At 52.5% G+C, this 14,559-nt stretch overlaps 1 pseudogene; it reads right to left on the bottom strand.

The window, feature by feature from the left end:
- Nucleotides 1–2,917: 2,917 nt before the first annotated feature.
- LOC125999382 (lysophospholipid acyltransferase LPCAT4-like) lies at nucleotides 2,918–13,446 on the bottom strand (annotated as a pseudogene).
- Between the last annotated feature and the right edge of the window lie 1,113 nt (nucleotides 13,447–14,559).

Genomic DNA, 14,559 nt, shown 5'->3' with positions numbered 1-14,559 from the left:
GAAGTGCTCAGGGCTTATTCAGGTATCACTCCTGGTATGCTCAGGGGACCATGTGGGATGCTGGAAATTGAGCAGTTCAGTTGCATGGAAGGCAGGCACCCTACTTCTATATTATGGCTCCAGCTCGCCAGCCCTGATACTGTCCCATCAGCTGCTCCCTCTCTCCAGGCTGACTTGACTTAGGGACAGGTGTTTGCCCAAATGAGGGGCCTTCCATTCTCAGCTGTGCTTGGTGGCTGCTGGAATCTTGGATGCTCTGGGCTCAACTATCCTGTCCTTTCTTCCCCTCTCAGGTTCATGGAATTGGAGGCAGAAGAGGAGATACAGGTTCAGAACACGAAGCTGATAAGTGGCTCCCAGGCCTTGCCTCCCAGTGCTCCTGACACACTCAGTCCTCCAGGGGCCGCCATCTCTGAGGTTTGTCAGCAGCCAGGTAAGGCTGCTAGGTTCGAAGGTACCTGGCTGCAAAACACTGACACAGAAATGACTCATGCATTCGGCTTACTGCCCAACTTCTTCCACTTTCTCTCCAGGAAATGGGTTTAAAATTCCAAGTAGGGGGGCCGGAGTGAAAGCACAGTGGTAAGGCATTTGCCTTGCACGCTGCCAACCCAGGAAATGGTGGTTTGAATCCCAGCATCCCATATGGTCCCCCGAGCCTGCCAGGAGCGATTTCTGAGTGCAGAGCCAAGAGTAAACCCTGAGTGCCATTGGATGTGACCCAAAAAACAAAAATCAAATCAAATTAGATGAGGCTGGTTCTCAGGCTTCTTTTGTTCCAAAGCACATCATTAGTCTTGGCCAAGTCAACTGTAAATGTGGCTGGACTGTATACCTGTAAATGTATTATATAATGTAAATAATTCCTCAAGTTTCTGAGGAATGGGGCTAGATCAGAAAATCTTGGGAGGAATTTCTGGGGTTTCCAGATTCCTTTGACAGTGATTTTCTTTCATTGTGGAGTCAGGGATCAAATGCAGTCCCTCACACATCGAAGGTCTACCTCTGATCACCAACATCTGCTCTGGAGATGTCTCATTCAGATTCTCTAGTTTTCCTTATCTTTCCCTAGAGCTGGTCCAACTATTTGGGCTTCACACCAGCAGCTGAAAACTAACGTTGCTGTAGCCATTTTATTTTATTTTTGGTTTTTGGGTCACACCCGGTGACGCTCAGGGGTTACTCCTGGTTATATGCTCAGAAATCGCTCCTGATGTGAGGGATCACATGAGACGCCAGGGGATCGAACCAGTCCACCCTAGGCTAATGTGTGCAAGGCAGACACCCTACCGCTTTTGGCACCTCTCTGCCCCCTGCTGTTAGTCCTGAAAAACATCGCATAAGTCTCGGTGCCTCTTCCCATGTGCCCTTTCATGTCACTCCTCAGTGTACATTCCTAAGAAGTCTGTGTCCAAGTGTCGGGCCCCCCGCCGACATCAGCGTAAAAGCCAGAGGCCTCCAGTGACATATGTGCCCAAGGAGATCCCCCCAGAAGCTGTGAAAGAGTATATAGACATCATGGAAGGCCTGATGAGGCATCAGCCTGCGGCAGGGGAAGCAGATGGAAAACAGGAGAAGGAAGAGCAGCAACTGGATGAATTCATGTTCCTGTATCCTGAGCTACTGAACTATGTCAATGAACTGTGTTCCCAGGAGGAGTTTGTCTCCAAGGTGGTCTGGACCAGGATGGCCAGAATCCAATAGATCCTGGGGTGTGCGAATCCATTGAGAAATGCATGAACATACACGCATAGATGTGGGGTGGGGCTGGGTCCTGGGTTTGAACAGCCCCAGGAGAAGGAGGTTGGGGATACACAGCTCCTTTTCTAGGGTCTTGTGGGTTGCAGATTTCCACCTGTCCAGGACTCATCTGGGGCAAGGGACCAGGGTCTTTGGCATCTTTCCTGCCCTCTTCTTGGGGATCATAAGCATTGGAGTGGCCTGGCCAGATTCAACACCCCTTTGCACTGCTAGCTGAAGCCGGGGTCACCCCTGATGTCTAGCAGTTGTTCCGTGGCCCCCAGCAAATGGGCAAAGGAGCACTTTCTGCTCCCTATCTTCAGGGTGGCCTCCGAGTAAGAGGCAGCACCCGGGGGCTCCAGGACAAGGTGGTCTCTGTGACAGGCAGGCAGGAGAGTTTCTCTGGAGACTTCCAACGTGGAGGCAGCCACTGAGCTCTCCAGCAGCGGGGAGCAGAAGCTGTCAGCCCACAGGGAACTGGGGCTCCCTAGCACTTCCGGACTTGGTTCTTGTTTCTTGGGCTTCAAAGCCAGGCTGTTGGTCGGTAGGGCCAAGGAGCCATAGTTTCTATCTTCTAGGCACTCGGAACCTCCACCGGGGACCAGGCTGGTCCCCAGTTCCCCTGCTACTTCTGTCGCCTGGGCATCCAGAGAAATATTGCTTCCAGACCCCAACAGCTGGTAGCCTCCCAGGAACCCCAGTGCACAGTCCCCATCCTGGTAGCTGTCTATGATTTCGTCAACCTGGAGGGGCAGTTCCAGGATGATGGTTTCCATCTCACTGCCCAGGCAGAGCTCTGGGCTGAGGGTGACCTGAGTATCAGGGTTTACACTACTGAGGAAAGGATCCTGATGAAAACTCTGAAATAGGGGGGATACTCTGTCCTCTTCCCACAAAACTCCTGAAGAGATTTCTTGTGCCTCCTCCAACAGCTCCTCTGGTGGGAGCACCCCAGAGACCCCCACCTGCTGCTGCAGCACCTGGGAGCCCACCCCCTCACCCTGCAAGGGGCTCAGGCAAGGCTCCAGGCTGAGTTGGGGGTCTTCCTGCCAGCACAGGGGCAGCATCTCCGAGGGCCTGTTGGAGGTCAGGGAGTGCTCAGGGGGGCCGGCACCCACCAGGTGGTCATCCTGCCCTGGGGACCCCCTTTGCTCTGTTCCCTGTTGACCTGTAAGTCCTAGCTGAAGGTCCTGAACAATGGGGGTCGGGGCAGAGTGCCCCCCTCCTGGTGAGGCCCGTCCTTCCCAACATGGCGGCCTTCTCTGGTGAGTCTGTCTAGAGAAGCAGCCTTCCCATGGCGAGTGTTCCCCTCAGCCCCCCAGGCCCCAGAAGGACCTTGAAGCCGCCCTCCCTCCTCTTCATCCTCGTTGGAAACGGATGGGCTGGATTCCCACTGAAGCCCGATGCAACTCGGAGGTGCCTCCACTGCCTCTTCCAAGTCCCTGAGCCGCTTCTCCACTAGCTGGAAGAATGAGAAGAGAAGGTTCTAGTTATGAGTAAAGGGGCCTGAATAGATTGGATGATCCCAAGCAAGGCTGAGGATGCAACCAAACAGAAAGTGAGTGGAGTTTGTCCTTCTAGGCCTTCTCTCCCATGGTTTGAACACTTCGCCATCCCATTCCTGCATTTCCACTCTTAGCTGCTCCAAGCTCAAAGCTACTCACTCCTAAAAACCATGCCCTCTAACACCTTAGAATAGGTTCCATAAAATAATGGACAATTTTCAGGAGGGAGACTACAAAGTTGGGTCTGGAAGGATAGCACAGCCATAGGGCATTTGCCTTGCATGGAGCCGACTTGGGAGGCAACTGGTTTGATTCCCGGCATCCCATATGGTCCCCCAGCCTACCAGGAGCGAATTCTGAGTGCAGAGCCAAGAGTAACCCCTGAGCACCGCTTGGTGTGGCCCAACAACCAACCAATCAATCTATTGAACAATCAAGTTAAAAAAAGAGAGAGAGAGAATATAAAGAATAAGCGGGCTCTGAACACTGGGCCTGTTCCATCTGAAAAGAGGTTCTACTCAAGAGCTGACCTTGAAGTCTCTGAGGAGACTCCCCCAGCTCTGATATTGGCCCTACCCTCACAGAAACGAAAGAGAAGGCATGACAGTTTTGGCATGGTAGAATGAAGAAATGACATCGAAACCAGTAGGGAGGAGGGCCATCGCACTTTCTCCCCCATGCACACTTCCCATAGGCTAGCCCTGGTTTCTAAGGGCCGTGTAGCAGCCAGACTCCATCCCAGCTCTGCTGTTTGTTGGGCTGTTGAGGTCACACGCCTGGGGGGGTGGGGGTTTGCAGTTCTCTTGGTGGGGGTCAAGGGCCAAATACCTTTGCAAGTTGTATGAGAACAAATAAAAAGGTTTTGCTGTTAACAAAAAAAAACTTCCTACATATTCTTTTGTGCTCGGGACTTTGATGCTTTTGGGGTGAATTGATGTTACTTTAAAGAAAAAAAAAAGGTCCAGACTGGAGCACAGTGGTAAGGCATTTATTTGCCCCCCAGAAAAAGTCTGGAGTGATAGCACAGTGGGCAGGGCACTGGTCTTGATCATGGCTGACAGGGGTTTGATCCCCAGCATCCCATATAGTCCCCTGAGCCTGCCAGGAGCAATTTCTGAGCAGATAGCCAGGAGTAACCCCTGAGCACTGGTAGGTGTGGCCCAAAACCAACCCCCCCCAAAAAAAGAAAGGTCTAGGCTGGAGCAATAGCACAGTAGTAAGCCGTTTGCCTTGCACACTGCCAAAACAGGACAGACCATGGTTTGAATTCCGGCATCCCGTATGGTCCCTGGAGCCTGCCAGGAGCAACTGAGTGTAGAGCCAGGTGTAATCCTTGTACACAGCCAGGTGTGAAACCCCCCCCAAAAAAAAAGGTCTGGAGTAATAGCACACACAGACCAGGGCACTGGTCTTGAACATGGCTGACGGGGGTTTGATCCCAACATCCCATATAGTCATCCCCTGAGTCTGCCAGGAGTAATTTCTGAGTGCAGAGTCAGGAGGAACCCAAGTCTGAATGGGTGTGGCCCACGCCCCCACCCCAAAGGGAACATGCTGGTCCAATGACCTAGGAATCCAGATGTCTCTCCAGACTAGCCTAAGATCTGCGGCCCCAAATTCCAGCTGATGATCAGTCCTTCATCTCTGTTCTGGTCTTGGGGGTGCAGGGGGCTCAGAGATGGAAAGGATGCTTCCATATTACTCAGTACATTACAGGAAGTACTTAGTATCCAACTAAGGTCTGCGGTTCCAAATTCCAGCTGATGATCAGTCCTTCATCTCTGTTTGGTCTTGGGGGTGCAGGGGGCTCAGAGATGAAAAGGATTCTTCCATATTACTCAGTACATTACAGGAAGTACTTAGTATCCAAATTCCCCGGTCAGATTCATTTCCCTAATTGATCCCTTTCCTGGGGGTGTGGGGAGGATATTTTCTTCCTCCTTGCAAAAGAGGCAGCAAAGAAGGGCCCACCGCCTGTCACAGCAGCTCCTTACTGGGAGGTGGTGGCTTACCTGCCTCAGCTCTCCTCCCTGGTGGGAGAGCATCAGTTTCAGCAGGATTATTAAACACAGCAGGGGAGTAGTTCCCTTTTTTCAAGTCTCTAACGAGGTCAGAAGGAGAGGGAGGAAGGAGAAAGGAGGTTTCTTAGGATGCCTGTTAAAATATACACCTCTGGGGCCAGAGCCATAGCATGGACGTAGAGCATTTGCCTTGGATGCAGAAGGATGGGGTTCGAATCCCAGCATCCCATATGGTCCCCATGACTGCCAGGAGTGATTTCTCAGCACAGAGTCAGGAGTAACCCCTGAGTGCCACCGGGTGTGACCGAAAAACCATATATCCATAACCACCTCAAGGAAAGACTACAGGAGTTGGTGGGAGCTCAGCAAGATTTTTCAGTGGCAGGAAGTTCTGGGCCAATGAAAAGTGAGGGTTAAACCCTGCTCAAGTACAGAAGATGACCTTGGAAACTATCAGGCTCTCAGTAACTTTGTTTTGGGGGCACACCTGGTGATGCTAAGGGATTACTCCTAGCTCTGAGCTCAGAATCGCTCCTGGCTTGGGGGACCATATGGGATGTCAAGGATCAAGCCCAGGTTTGTCCTAGGATAGTATGGGCAAGGCAAACCCAGATACCCTATCGCTGAGCTATTGCTCCAGTCCCTCTCAGTAACTTTTTCTTGTTTCTGGGCCACACTCCATGGTGCTCCTGGCTCTGTGTTTAGGGATCACTCTTGGTCTCTTGGTAGGCTTGGAGAAATCACATAGGATGCCAGAGATGGAACCTGGGATGGCTGTGTGCCATCCAACTTTCTTACCAAACCAACTTTATCACTCTGACCCCCAGGGTCTTGCAAGGGGCAGCATGAAGTCAATAATACCTTTTCAGCTGATAAGAGCATCAATGAGACCCAGATTTATTTTAAAATAGATATAGATATATATTTATATTTACATATAAAATAGTTTTTACAAAAGAAAAATACCAACAGAACAAAACAAGAAATAAAACCAACTTAAAATAAAAACCCAAACAACTCTAACCAAAAAAAAAATCAAACAGGAGCAGAGTTGGGCTTATGGCACAAGGGTAGGTAGGCCCCGGGTGCAGAGAAGGATGCAAGCAGGGTATTCCAGGAGCAGTGCTCAGTCGCCCTTCTGCTTGGGAACAGCTCCATGGCCAGAGCAGGATGGGGGCTGTCTGCAGAGGTGGCTTTTGGTATGTGGGGGGGACACAGGTAGGAGCTAAAGAGCTTCCCGTGGAGCGGGTCATGAAGGGAGAAGTCCTGGAACTGACCTGGATTCGTCAGAAAGGAGAGAGAAAGAAGAATGAGCGGAGGGTGGCCCCCTTAACCACGACTGAACCCCCAGCTCAAATCCTCCCGCTTCCCCTCGTTTTCCGACCTCCTTCCCCAACCTCTCCGGGGCAGGGCCTGCTCCCTTGAGCCCCAGCATCCTTTTGGTGGTGGTGGGGAGCAGCAGGAAATTCACTGAAGGACAGTCCTGGGTGGGGCCTGGCATGACACAGCTCAGCATGCAGTGCCTGGGCAGTGGGGTGGGGGGAGCCCAACAGCAGGTACAGGATGGTGCAGAAGCCATCCTAGCAGAGCAGCCGGCCAGGCCTCTCGGCTTGTTCCTCAGCATAGAGCTTGGAGAGAAAGGGAGAAAGTGGAACACGGGCTGCCAAGTAGCCAGCCTACCTCCTGCAGCAAGGGCAGGTGTCATGGGGCACCGTGAGCAGCCAATCTGCTTAAGGCCCTCTTCCTGTCGCCCTTGAGACCCCTGCTTCCTAACCCATGCTCTGTGCTGTGGACTGTAGGACATGGACGTGTGTAAGGACAGATTCAAAAAGCTACAGGTACAGCACACAAAACCCAACTGAGGTGCTACTAGACTCCATGTGTCAACCTCCACCCATGTTACACCCTGATACCTCAAAAACCATACGGGTCAGCTCCTCTAGGCCCCTGGTCCGGTCCAGAGTAGCCAAGGCAAGGGCCACATCGCGGAAGTCCACCAAGCCCTGGGCATTCTGGGGTGAAACAAGCCAGAGCACTTGGCCCTGAGTACCCCTCACTCCCATCCCTGCCCTCCTTCTCCTTCCTTCTCTGTGAGCCTCCAGCCCTCAGGAATCCCCCATTTTTTTTGGTTTTTGGGTCACACCCGGCAGCATTCAGGGGCTACACCTGGCTCTATGCTCAGAAATCACCCTCGGCAGGCCCGGGGGACCATAGAGGATGACGGGATTCAAACCACCGTCCTTCTGCATGCAAGGCAAAAGCCTTACCACTGTGCTATCTCTCCGGTCCCGGAATTCCCCTTAATTTTCTCCGCCTGCCTCCCCAGGGGACTGGTGAGAAATCCCTCGGGAATGAACTGAGACACCATTGAGGTCACTCTTGGTCCCCAAGCTGGAGAAACTGGTTCTCCCCTGACAGTCCCGATGGAGGAACTGGTCTGGCTGAGTCAGAGGGTCACTTGCATAACCTCAGTGAACAACGCCTGCTTCCATGGACTTTGCTCTGCCAGTTTTATGGGACACCATACATGTGGATCTGTTCTTTTGCAGGTCCATGGACAATCTACCTCTCAGTCCACGGAAGCCACACACAACCAGCCACCGTGCCCCTTTAGAGGATTTAAGATGGCGAGAGATGACAGTTTAGATAAAAAAAAAAGCTCCCTGGGTTCACTGGGGGTTGTTGAATCTTCTGGGATTATTATAATTTGAGTCAAACCTGGGTAAGTCCCAGAAAATATATGGTTTGCCAAGATTGTTGAAAGTTCATGAATTCCCTAGAGGAGCAATGGGATATTTCAAGAGATCTGCCCAAGCACGGCAAATGCCTCTAGGCCTCAAACAAACTTATGGGTCTGACTCTATCCAGGTCATTTCGCCCAATGCTCAGGGGCTTCTCCTGAGACCCTCACCCAGAGCCTCACAAAGTGTCACCCGCCATCTCTGCCAGTCTCTCAAGTGGCTTCAGGAATTCAGGAGCCTCATTGCTTCTTTCTCCCCAGCTCCTCCCCACAAAGGATGGAAACACTATTCGATTGTTTGTTTGTTTTGTTTCTGGTCCACACCTGGCTCTGCACTCAGAAATTGCTCCTGGTCCAGGGACCATATGGGATACTGGGGATGATCAAAGCCGTGTCTCCTGGGTCAATTGCATGCAAAGCAAACGCCCTACCACTGTGCTGCCGCTCTGGCCCTTAAAAAAACAGTATTCTTTAAAGCAACAGACATGCTGCAGGAGAGGAGTCACCCACAATCTGGGGGACAGTCAACACCCACATTTGTGGGAATTTGCAGCTCAAGTTCTAAACTGGCCACCTAACGAGTCTGACACAGGCCTCACATCAGGAACCCAGCCTCTGTCCCTGCATTTGGCTCTTTTACCTGCTGGAAGTAGCTGAAGGCGCCAGCCACCGTCTGTGGGTCCGAGAGTTGGAGCTGCCTAGCAAACTCTTCCTGGCTGATCATCCGACTCTGTCCTGGCTCTGCTCCGGTGTCCACACAGCTGGGGGACAGCCTATAATGGGGTTGGGGACGGCAAAGTGCTGACTGGGTCTCTTTTGGGGCATCTCACCCAGCGGGACTTTGGCCCTCGCCCCAAGAGTCTCTGAGCACAGGTCCAGCGGTGTTTTTCTAAGATGAGCTCTGGCTCATGGCCTCTGGAAAGTCCTTCCTTTTTCCACCATAGTGATTATTTTTCTTTACCACACCCCCTTGCCCTTACTTCTGCATAGATATCTCTGAAAAATTTCTTTCTACTTTTCCTTCCTTTCTAATTTTTACTAAAAAAAATTGGGGTCAGAGAGATTAGCACAGTGGGAGGGCATTTGCCTTGCACGCAGCCAATCCAGAAAGGATGGTGGTTCAAATCCCAGCATCCCATATGTTCCCCCAAGCCTGCCAGGAGTGAGTTTTGAGCACAGAGCCAGGAGTGGCCCAGTGCCACTGGGTGTGACCCAAAACCTATATATATGTATATATTGGTTTGTGGCCACACCTCTGCACTCAGAAGTCGCTCCTGGCAGGCTCAGGGGACCATATGGGATGCTTCGGAATCAAACTGGGGTCCATTCATGTGCAAGGCTGTGCTATTGCTCCAGCCCCTCAAAAATTTCTTTCTTTAAATATTTTTTAGTTTGGGTCCATACCTGTGGCTCAGCACTCAGGAATTATTCCTGGAGAGGATAAGGGAACCACATGGGATTTGGGGGACTGATCCCAGTTAGGTCTGCTGCGTACAAGGCAGGCACTTTATCTCTTATCACCTTATCTCTCTGGCCTTTTCCATTCCCCTTTAGAAAGGCTTTCTTTCTCCCTTTCCCATTATCTTGATTCTTTCTTTTCTTTTTTTTAGAAGTCCCCACAGGAATGACTGGAAGCAATGGCTAACAGCAACTCAAGGTAGACTGGCCAGCTCTTTCTCCAGGGGTCCCTTAGTTGCGGGCAAAGGAGGACTGTCCATCTTGTCTGGCTAGTGACAGATGGACCCCGCTTCCCACCTTCACCCCAATAACACCAGAACTCACACTCCAGGGCCCCTCCATGCCCAGCTGGTGGTGTCCTGTGGGAGAAGCACAGGGAGAGCACAGAGTGAACTTTACTGGTTTTGTTTGGGGCCGGGCGTGAGGGTTACTCGCAACTTGGTGCTTGGGGGACCAGGCGGGGCTGGAGCTGGATTCCAGGCATCCTGCGTGCAAAGCATTGCACCTCAGTACACAAAAGCAACCCTTGTGTCTCCTTGGAAGAACGCCACCCTCTCTGAGTGGAGGTTCTATCCCCAGCCTCACATGCACCCCTCACAGCATCTCTGCAGGTGCTTGCCCCCCTAACCCTTACCCAGCGAGACTCACCAGACTGTTGGTGTAGTGTATGAAGACAGGCTGAATGGGCACCCCTGCAATGAAGGCTCCAACCCCATGCCCACCCAACCCTGGGCACAGGTTAGAGCACTGAGGTCTGTACGCCAGTTCCCCGAAAAAGTCCTGGCTCCATTTCCCATATGTTCTGCTCTCTGCCTTTGGGGGGTATCTTTCTCCTCCCACTGAACCCATCTGTCCGTCTCCTTTCCCTGCCAAGTGGGGTGACTCCAGCTCTTCCTGCCCACATCCTTTCTAGGCTCCCTTTCTTTCTTTTTTTTTTTTTTTGTTTTTGGGCCACCCTGGTGACGCTCAGAAATTGCTCCTACTTGGGGGACCATATGGGACACCAGGGGTTCAAACCGAGGTCTATCCTAGCTTAGGGCATGCAAGGCAGATGCCCTACTGCTTGTGCTACCACTCCGACCCCTCTAGGCTCCCTTTCTCCCCTTTGCAACCCCAATGTGCTTTTAACTCACCTGGTTTAAATTTAAGCAACGCTTTCTTGTTCGAACATGAGCCCTCAGGAAAGAACAGGACCTGGGGACAGGCCAAATCCTGGGATCTCAGTCAGATGAGGGAGGCCTCGGGTGGAGAGCCACCTCCTGAGAAATGGGAGCCCCAAACCCATACCCACCTGGGGCCACTTGCCTCCGGAGGTTGCCCGTCTTTTAATTTCCTCCACGACACTGCACCCGGAAGCCGGATTATGCCGGGACACCAGAATGGCTTGGTTGAAGCAGAGAAGGGCTGGAGAGCGAGAGAGGACAGAAGTCACTTGGTGAGCGAGAAAAGACAGGAGTCACTTGGTGTCCAGTTCGGGGTGCAGAGGAGGCTCTTCTTAGCTGCAAGCAAGTCTTCTGGAGAGAGGCCCAGGGCTTCTTGTACAATCCCCTTATCATAGCTCAGAGCACGCCGTCATTGAAGTCACACCAGTCATTTGCCCTCCACTCCACGTGACCACCTCTCTCTAGCATGTGCATTCCTGTCATTTATTTATTTATTTAGGTTTATTTAGGTTTTTAGGCCACATCAGTGATGTTCAGGGGTTACAACCAGCTCTGTGCTCAGAAACTGCTCCTGGCTTGGGGGACCATATGGGACACCGGAGGATCGAACCACTGTCCATGCTAGATTAGTGAATGCAAGGCATGCCTTACCGCTTTCCCCACCGCTCAGGCCCCCATTCCTGTCATTTATTGGGGGGACTCTGAGCTGCCTCCCTGAGTGACCTGAGGGTCACTCTCACCTCCAATGACAGGCACGGAAAGGTTCTCAGCTCGAGACACAACCTTGGGGAAGTCACAGGGCAGCAGAACGATGGGGTCAAAGAAGGTCGATGGGGAGCAGCCACAAGGACAGGGGCTTGAAGGCGAGAGGCCGCTGGCCCCGAACTCATATCTGGAGCAAGCCCAGCAGGAAGAAAAACAAGCGGCTGATGCCCAGCATCCCATTGTAACTCATGATCCTGTGCGACATAAAGGGATTCGATGGTGAGCCTGACCTCCACTCCCCCCAGATTGTAGGTATAAGAGAAACAGACTTCCCCACCTTAAAACTTTGGGCCACATCCAGATGTGTTCAGGAAACCTTATATGTGGTTCTGGGGATACAGCCTAGCTCTCTCTCTGAGGCTGGAGTGATAGCACAGCAGTAGGGCGTCTGCCTTGCACAGAACCAACCCGGGACAGAATCTGGTTCAATCCCTGGCATCTCATATGGGCTCCCCAGCATACCAGGAGCGATTTCTGAGCACAGAGCCAGGAGTAACCCCTGAGCACTGCCACTGGGTATGGCCCCAAACAAACAAAAACACTGTCTCTCATGTCACTGTCAGGACACACTTTTTGGCACCCTCAATTCCCTGCTCCAAGGGGCCAAGTAGCTAGCAGGCATTTTGGGTATCTTGGGAGGATCACTCCCCCAGAGGAGAGGAATGTGGGGACTGATTCAGCACGATGGCCTCACTGCAGCTTCCAGGGTGAACGGGAGTGGGCACCAAACTCTCCCCACACCCTACTTCTTCACCAGGGAGCACTATCACGGCAGGACGGACAGGACCTGAGTCGGGGGGCTGGTGGCCTACTTACTTCCTCCATCCCAAAAATGGGTTCCCGGAGCTGCACCTCGCTGAGCCTGGCCACTTGCAGCAGGGCAAAAGGCCAGAGGAGGAAGAGGACGACGAAGGTCCTTGGATGGGGGCCAATAGAGCCCCAGGACGAAGAACTGCAGGGAAGGGGAGAGAGGGGAAGGCAAAATTCACTGCAGGTCCAGAGGAGCACCTCAGGGGGGTTTCCTCCTCCCACTGGGGGACAGGTGGTGTGGGGACAGCCAGGGGCGAGTCCCGGAGGGACCAATGAGGGTGGGCAAGGGCAGAAAGGATGACCCGGGCAGCACAGCCTCCTTCCTCGCTTGGGCCTTCCTGGCTTCTGGCCGGCTCCCACCCCGCCTATAAAAGGCCTGTCATAAAAAACCAAGTGGCACCTGGAGAAGTTGTGAAGGCGACTGAATGACAAGGAAGGCAGAGGGCCCGGCTTTACATCCATGCAGGGGAAGCTAAAAGCGGTGTCCTCCCCCACGGCCCATTCCATAAATAGCTTGCAGGACCAGAAGAAACTGGGGCAGCTTTCTGTCTACTTGGGGGACCCCCCACATGCAGAGGGGGATCCTGTTTTAGGAGCTGGCCAGTGTCCACGTCCACTCAGCGGCACCCCTAAATCCTGGGGGATGGAGGGGAAGAGGATAGAGCTTGGGCCCATCTCTATAACACCAAGCCAAGCTTAGCTGGGGTTGCCAGGAGCCCAGAGACAACCAGTGCTTCCCCAGGGAGTGGGCAGGTAAACAAGAGCAATCCAAGTGCTAGTCCTGGGGAGGCATTGACAGTGCCCAGACTCAGCCACTCCCCACCCTGGCCACTGTCCCCATTCTCATCCCCATCCCTGGGACCTGGGGTGCCTACCAAGTCAATCTTCTTCAGCACCTACCTCCTCCTCCTCTGCATCCCAATCCGAGGTGCTGCAGTGTGGGGAGGTCGAGGAAGAGTGGGGCAGGAGGGGGATGGGGTGTCGGGAGGAAGGGAAGGGCACAGGGACGTGGGTTTGGGGGGTCTCAGCTGGAGGATCAGGAGTGCTGCACCCCAAGTGCCCCCACTCACACCCCACCCTAGGTCTCCTGGCCTGCAATTCCTTCCCTGGCCCTGGTAGCTGCAGGCTGTCACCTCATCCTCACCGCCCCCAGACTGTGTCCTCTGCGAGCCTGCATCCTTGGTGCCTCCATCCTCGGGTCCTCCACTCTCAAGTGCTTCATCTCCAGCCCCTCCATCCTCCATCCTGCACCCTCAAGTGCTCCATCCTCAGCTCCTCCACCTTCCACCTTCCTTCTTTTATCGCCAGGTCCTGCTCCTTCTTCCTCCTATCCTCCAACCTCAAGTTCTCCATCCCGAGCTCCTTCATCCTCAGCCCCTCCATCCTCCATCTTGCTCCCTGAAATCCTCCATCCCCAGCTTCTCCATCCTTAGCCCCTCCAACCCCTTTCACCCTTCACCCTCCATCCCTAGCTCCTCCACGCTCCATCCTCCAAGTCCTCCATCCTGCACCCTCAAATCCTCCACCTCCCACCCTTCATCCTTCATCCCAGCCCCTCCATCCTCATAGTCCTCCACCATCCCTCCTTGCCTGGACCCCCAGGCCCACCCCGCACCCCAAAGCCCTCTCCCCCATAGAGAAGCCTCTAGCCACGTCACCCTGACACCCTGATCCACGCCCGGGGCCCCCCAACCTGCCCTACCTTAGCCGCTTAAAGGACCTTCTTAAGGAGCTGGAACAACAGCAACAAAGAAACCCAAATACAACCAGAAGACACAAAATAATAAAAACCAGAGCAAAAATAAACAACATAGAAATTAAGAAAACAATACAGAAAATCAATGAGACAAGGAGTTGGTTTTTTCAAAAATAAACAAGATAGACAAACCACTGGCAAGACTCACCAAAAATAGAGGGAAACACCCAAATAAGCAGGATCACAAATGAAAGGGGAGAGATTACAACAGAACCCCAAGAAATCCAACACATCATGAGGGCATATTATAAACAACTACACTCAGTTAGGCTAGAGAACCCAGAAGAAAGTGATAGATTCTTGGAAAAATATCAGCTTCCAAGACTAGAAAGGAGGACGTAGTAAGCCTAAACAGGACAATCACATCGGAGGAAATTGAAACAGTAATTAAGAAACTCCCCAAGAACAAAAGTCCAGGCCCAGATGGTTTTACAGGTGAATTCTATCAAACATTCCAAGAAGAATTACTTCCACAGATCCACAGGTTCTTTCAAACAATTGAAAAGACAAAATCCTCCCCAATTCCTTTTATGAGGCCAATATCACTCTGATTTTCAAAGAGAGCAAAGATACCACCAAGAAAGAAAACTACAGATCAATT

Source organism: Suncus etruscus, chromosome X (assembly GCF_024139225.1).
Source record: "Suncus etruscus isolate mSunEtr1 chromosome X, mSunEtr1.pri.cur, whole genome shotgun sequence".
Classification (NCBI taxonomy): domain Eukaryota; kingdom Metazoa; phylum Chordata; class Mammalia; order Eulipotyphla; family Soricidae; genus Suncus; species Suncus etruscus.
This window is presented reverse-complemented; position numbering and strand designations above follow the sequence as displayed.